The sequence below is a fragment of the Papaver somniferum genome, chromosome 7 (assembly GCF_003573695.1).
Source record: "Papaver somniferum cultivar HN1 chromosome 7, ASM357369v1, whole genome shotgun sequence".
NCBI classification, from domain to species: Eukaryota; Viridiplantae; Streptophyta; class Magnoliopsida; order Ranunculales; family Papaveraceae; genus Papaver; species Papaver somniferum.
This window is the reverse complement of record NC_039364.1, coordinates 264,102,008-264,109,097: the sequence shown is the minus strand read 5'-3', so window position 1 is coordinate 264,109,097 and position 7,090 is coordinate 264,102,008. Positions and strand designations below refer to the sequence as shown.

The following is a 7,090-nucleotide window of genomic DNA, read 5'->3' as shown; positions in this document are numbered from 1 at the left end:
GCCAAACAAGAATGGAAATGCATTTAAAGGAAAAATCAACGTGCTAAGAGTAACTGCAGTGGTGCGATCAAAACCAAAGACAAAAAGAAAACGACCAAATTTGAGTTTAGTCCGTGGTGTTACACTAGGATGGAACAGTAAATTTGGTCAGGATCACATATAATGTTCGCCCCATCACAAGGATCACATATAATGTCCGCCCCATTTGGTCAGGATCACATATAATGTCCGCCCCATCACAAGGATCACATATAATGTCCGCCCCATCACAAGGATCACTTTATACGTACGCCCGGCCCATCACAGGATCACTTTATACGTTCGGCCCCATCACAGGATCACTTTATACGTTCGCTCGACTATATTTGGGTTTGGTCTTGGTTCCAGACCAAATATAGTCTGGGATTTGATTTTGGTCCAACTTTTACTCGATAGTCTGTCCCGCTGTGTCTCGTTTCTTGACCAAATATATAGGTTTGATCGTCCATTGTGGATGCTCTAAAAAGACCATCCATCAATTTCAGAAATAGAGCGAAGACATTATTTAAGGCCAACGACATGGATAGAGTAAATCAAAGCCAGAGAAAAATCCCACATTTTCCTAAATACTGGACACCACAGAATGAGATACTCACGCACATAAATATGCGGAAGAAATGAAATGAGATTCTCGTAAGCTAACATCCCATAAAAATGAGTACTAGTCAATTTACAAGAACACCGTATTAAAAAGATTTTAGAACTCTTTTACCATTACTGTTGGAAGCATTTCTACACATATATAAAGACAATTTATAGTATGCCACCATAACCATTCAACCCTTGAAGCTAACTACTACCTTTACCAAGATAACATAGTACAAGGATGAACACTATAACAACATTTATACAAGAGGAACGCTCGGAACTTCTCAGCATCGCAACGATACTATTTAAATATCCTTGGTCAATATTCATAAGAAAATCCAATCGCTATAAATACTTTCAAAATCCTTTAATCACGCAAGCATGGAAAATGTAACTAAGAATGTATAGCCCATATGCTTAACCTAAAACAAGACAACGATTCTAATTGAAACTAACCATGGAAAATGTAACTAAGAATGTATAGCCCAATTTAGCCAGAAATGTTAGAACATGCATTTTTCCACTTATCAATCTGACATCAAAGCCATTAACGTTACATTAACCCACACCTTTCATCCTAGACTTTTTATCAACTATGGTTCATTCATACTAGTCACTGGCAACCCATTAATTCATTTCTTTTTAAGAAAAAAATCCCAAAGTACGCATATTCAATCTATACCATTTAGCCTATACAATACTCATTTTTCTACAAGCACTGTATATCAGATAGGTCATCTATATTTGAACTGATCGAGCAGGTATATTTTTACGAATCTTCGCAAATATACTAAGCAGGGCAATCATCTCAATTCAAAACAAATCTAATTAAATCAATTCAGTATTTCTTAATAATTCTACATAAGATCAATATTGGTTACAGCAAATCCATGCTCAAGTGCACAAAAAGTTATTAAATGATTCAAACAAAAATAATAGTTCCATTTAATTGGTGGTACCAGTTTGTACCAAAACTTCTTGCACCAAAAACTATTAGTTTCCATTTATAAACAAATCTCAGAAGAAAAAGGATGAAAACATTTGAACATACCCAATACCGCGGATGGAGATTGAAGTAAGTATTAAAAAGATGGTGAAACACTTCCAATCAGATCATTTCTTTTAGGAGTAATAGCAAACAAGTGACATGCAGCGCTAGTAACAAACCAAATCTCTACCCCTCCATCACTATGTTGGGGTTCTAGACCAAAACACAAGGTTTATGTGATAAAAATAGGTATAAAACCCGGATAGTTGAAGAATTAAGATATTTAGAAGAAGATTTAGAAGAGAATAAGAAGATCAAAGAGATTGAAAGAGTTCTTTTATTAATTCTTGAGTCTTTGACAAAGCTCATGAGTTGTATTTATAACTACGTATACTTGTGAAACAAGTAATGCTAACTATGGAGTTTAAACTAAACAAGGGAACTAATATAGAGAAACTAAATAAGTAAACTAATATGAATAGGTGTTGGTACCGCAACATCCCAGCCTTCTCGAAAAATGGCTTGTCCTCAAGCCTGAAATTCTGGAAATACATCACGACACAACGAATGTGGCGTTTCCTGTATTCTCCATATAATTCTCTTAAAAACTTACCACGATCAAACACAAAAGTCACTTCATTAATGGTGGTCATGAAAACTATGCCAACAAGTACCACAATGAGTACAACATGGGTATCTCCCAACTTCTGAGCTATACCATGGAATGCACAACCAATTGACTTTTTGCTCTGCTGGTCCAAGAAATGGAATAACTCCTACGATTCATTAACTACATTTCTGTCTTGAGATAAAATCGACCAACCAAGTCTTCTAATTTCGACGTAACGTCTAACGTCAATTGCATCATCTAGAAGTGTCTCAACCGACGGTGCAGCAGTAAGTGCTGAAAAGAATATGATGTCATCTAACCATCTCCCGTCGGTATAAACTGATTCAAGAACACTTATATTTTGTCCGCCAAAAGGAATTGTGTCAGTACACATGTCAAAGTAATTGATCCAAGCTACCCTGACTCTTAGGGCTCTAATCATTAAAAAGATCAGTAGCCTAAGATACTCAACTCCAAGTAAATTATTTTTTATAGCTAGGAAAAGTGGTACACATTGCCAATCATTACCAGACTTACGTATTTGCATCAACTTAGAGATCTTATCGACCAGCGCCTTAACAAAATTAGTTTCTCCAAGGGATTCCTCTATTTGTAAAATTTTATTCCCATTATCTGAGTTTAAAAATTCTAGAAATACTTTGTCGCCTTTTGCGTCATGTTCACTAACAATTCCCAGGCTCTTAAAAATTTCCATAGTGGTTATGACGGAAGATAACAAAACTTGGTGTTCGCCGTCATCGGTAATACTAGATGGTAGGAAGAAACCAAACATCACTTTTTCCCTAAACATCCACTCACTGGATTTAATAACCCGTACTTGGACAACTTGGGTGGTAGGGATCTTTAGCAGCTGATGACTAGCGATATAAAATGACAAATCAATTGTCCACATGCATATTTCCCTCACTAGTGGAAAATGAGTGTTTACCAACCCACATCAGAGACCCCCAAGTAACGGTAGTTAGGCCGCAGACCCGTAAAAGCGGTCTCTGATTTAATAAAAAACCGTAAAACTTCTGAGAGGATAATTAGCCGTCTCTGAATTGAAAATTATATTTATCATTTTGCCATCATAAAACTACTGATTCACCGACCCTCAGCTTTCGATGCAGATCTGATAATGGATTTTGGGCCCCACATTTTATATGGTCACGATTTGCCTATTGAAAAGAACGGCTGGATGAGAACTTCTTTGTTTTTATCAATGTACTCGTCTTTATCTTTTATCCAGTATCTTTATTCTTTCTTACCTATTCACTAGCTCACATCGAACTCATCTCCATCTCCATCTTTTTCTTGTTTTGTTTTTTTTTCCAATCTAAGTTTAAAAACATTTGCTCTCCATCGACATCCATCACCTTCTTCTTCTTCTTCTTCTTCTTCTTCTTCTTCTTCTTCTTCAAAGAATCGATTTCTTCATCTCGATCCAGATCCAGAAGGTGAAACAAAAATCAATACCCTCAAGCTAATAACCGATGTCATCGGTAATCTGTGTTTTCAATGATGAAATACTTCTTATGATTCATTGGGGTAATTATCTATGACTCAATCTTGTTACATCTTCAATTTCAGAAATTTAATTTTTAATATTAGGGTTAGGGTGAATTTTCAATCTCTTGATTTTCCTGGTAATAGTTTCGATTGTAGTGTTATTTTTATGAATAGGGTTGTGGTTTACTTCAACTGGTTCTTATAATGATTCCTGATGATGATGGTGTGGTAGTGGTGATGAAGCATAAGTTGGTCGCATTGCTTATCAGTTCTGTTTGTTTTTTTTTACTTTGATTTTTTTTTTTTACTTTGATTTGGTGTTCGTTGATTTGATGGAATTGTAATGAGAACTGTCTTTGATATCAAGAGACTTATCAGAAGAAGGTAAGTCAAAAAAATACTTAGATTTGGATTAGATTAAGATTTTTTGTGTAATTGGTAGTGGAGATTTTTCTGGGTTTGTGATTTATGAGTGATTTTGGTTTTGTGTAGGTTTGATGATAAAGAGGTACATAGAGATATGAAACTCTTACCATACAAGATTGTCAACAAGGAAGGAAAGCCATATGTTGAGGTTAAACTTAAGGATGGGGAGACTAAGGTTTTCAGTCCTGAGGAAATTAGTGTTATGATTCTGACCAAGATGAAGGAAACCGCTGAAGCATTCTTAGAATGCTGTCATTACTGCTCCTGGAATGATTAAGAACCAAATCAAATTAATTCATGTTTGATTCCACAATTTATTATGTGGATTTGGAAGAATTTGAAATTTTTTATGTGGATTTTTTAAATGTAGCTGAATCGTTGTCGTGTTCTTTGTTCTACAACATACTTTAATGATGCTTACTACCAAGGATGCCGATGTGATTGCTGGATTAAATGTAGCAAGAATCATCAACGAGCCAGCCGCAGCAGCTATGGCTTATGGTTTGTACAAAAAAAACGGAGAAAAGAACATCCTTGTTTTTGATCTTGGTGGTGGTACATTAGATGTCAGTATCTTGACTATTGATAATGGAGTTTTTGAGGTATAATTCTCACATAGTTTTCAATATCTGTTTTTGTTCTATGGTCTGTTGTATAATTCTGCTTAGAGGCCACACTATGCTAATAATTCATTAGTTGATTTAGCATAATTGCTCTAATTACGTGCAACTTGATAGGAATTCGTTTCCATTTTCAGAATTATGCTATCAGTTACTGCTAACATTGTATAATAATAAATATGGTAGAAAAATTATTATTTAAGAAATTAACTTGATGGCTATAAATGTGATTAATTTTTATTTCCTAATCAAACTGTCAAAGAGATTTATTACTAACGTGAATCACGAACATAAAAAGTGATTCAGATTAACGTGATTGATTTTTGTTTCCTAATATTCGTCAGTAATTGGTTTTATTACTTTTATAGATTTTATTTCCTAAGATTCATCAGTAATTGGTTTTATTATTACTTTTATAGAAAATTTCATTCATATTATGTCCTAGCTTTCCTAATATATGTCTTGTTTACCAACAAATCCTTGTCTTAGATGTAGAGGAATAAATGATTCTGGTTTTGGAGAAGTGATGATGATGAAAATGGAGGAACAAATGGTTCTGGTTTTGGAGAATTGATGATGAAGAAAATGAAGGTGGTCACCACGACGATGATAATAATGATTCGTTCTCTTTGTTCTGTGATATATACTAATATTATAGGTTGGGATAACGTAGTTGATGTAGAACCAGGGAGAAGAGAGTTTGAATCTTTCCATGTAAGTTCTAGTAATGATAATAATGATTCTTTTTTTGTCCTGTACATCGCATAATGACTTAGTGTACATGAAAGTAATTAAAAAGGATACTTACTTTGGATTTTTGTTTATGTTCGCCTAGAGCGCCTAAGTCGCGCCTAGGTAACCAGGCGTGAGGCGCTTCGTTTTCCGCCTCATACAACACAGATCTTATATACATTTAATTTTGTTCTGTTGTAGCTAGAGACGCAATACTTCCATGATCATGCAACTTTCACAGTAGTTGTTGGCCTGAACCAGCAGTGCGAGCAAGTGAATGCTCCTGATCCAATTGTGAGTTCAGTTTTCCTTGAAAAAATGTTTTAAATGAGTTGAAGTTTTACCAATCAAGATCGCAAATCCATTGTTTGTTGATTACACTATGATTACCTGACATTGGTTATATTTACAAAATATCGCAGATCGACACTTGCAGTGACTTTTACAAATTCTGGCAGGCAACCCATGATTTGCACGAGGCCATAAATCTCTGTTATGCAGCATCGATAGCAACTAATCCTATGGAAGATAATCTTGGTGATAACTTAGAGGTAACATTTTATCGTGCATATGTCTTCAATTATTATATTATTTTTGAAGGGGTCTAATTTGTGGATACGTAATGCTCATTGTGCATCACTGATGAAGTTTCTGTGCTTATGGAATGTTATGACGTACTGAGATTCTCCATGGAAAGTGGTGCCAAGGGTTGCAAGGTTATTTCCTTAACTGCGTGCTTCACTGAGACTAAGTTGTTCATGATTGCATCTTCTATTATTCATGAATGTTACCTATCCATAAACTTGAAAGATCTGAATTTTTGCGTGCTAATATGTAGGTTCTGTTCATGTCCTGGTTACTTTGGGGATTATACCATTGTGAGAGGCATGGTAGTCTCAATGGTAGAGAAGGTCAGTTGTTTGGTGGAAACTCATTTTTAGTGGACTTATTTCATCCAAATAAATATTCACTAGTATGTTGACTGTAACTTTCATTAGTGTCTTAGGGCTGTGGTAACAGGCAAGAGGGTTGAAGAAGCATTTGAAGAGGATCAATGCGCTTAAGCATTGCATGCTTGGCAAGCTTGGTGGTGCCTTTGTAAGAATCAATAGTCCCTTTCTTGTGTATTCATATATTTATATCTGATGCTTATTTGGATTTGGTTTTAATGGAAGATTTTTATCTTCATAGGCTCCAAAACCATCATCTGGTCCATACAAATCTAGGTTTAGTTTTGGTATTTAGATGGAGTAACATGTTATTAGGTTTAGTTTTGTGGATTCCAATTTATGTAAAATGATTTTTGATTTGGGGATTTGCTTATATCATGCAGTACTCTGCAACCATTTTTCCATTCCCAGTTCACCATAGAGATAAGTTTCATCTCAAATCTTGCAGATAAGTCCTGCTGGAATCCTCCGTTGTGCTCAAGGATGTGTTTTGCTTGACAGAGACGGGGTTCGCAGAAAAGGTAGCAAAGTTTTAACTCCTTTAGTTTTTGTTCTTAAGATGTTAATTACTCCTTATTGCACTATTTTTAAGAATTTTTTCATAATATTTGTGCCTTGTAAGATA

At 35.1% G+C, this 7,090-nt stretch overlaps 1 long non-coding RNA gene across 2 annotated transcripts in view; it reads left to right on the top strand.

The window, feature by feature from the left end:
- The first annotated feature begins 3,518 nt into the window (after positions 1-3,518).
- LOC113300311 overlaps positions 3,519-7,090 on the top strand; it is a 4,398-nt gene continuing 826 nt past the window's right edge. Inside the window, exons 1-9 of one of the 2 annotated variants that reach the window (XR_003335710.1) lie at positions 3,519-3,776; positions 4,230-4,765; positions 5,273-5,497; positions 5,717-5,809; positions 5,938-6,066; positions 6,164-6,231; positions 6,354-6,426; positions 6,514-6,613; positions 6,914-6,986. This is a non-coding gene — a long non-coding RNA (uncharacterized LOC113300311). Of the gene's footprint in view, positions 3,777-4,034; positions 4,122-4,229; positions 4,766-5,272; positions 5,498-5,716; positions 5,810-5,937; positions 6,067-6,163; positions 6,232-6,353; positions 6,427-6,513; positions 6,614-6,913; positions 6,987-7,090 lie in introns of those variants that run through there. The other variant, XR_003335709.1, reaches the window with a different exon arrangement.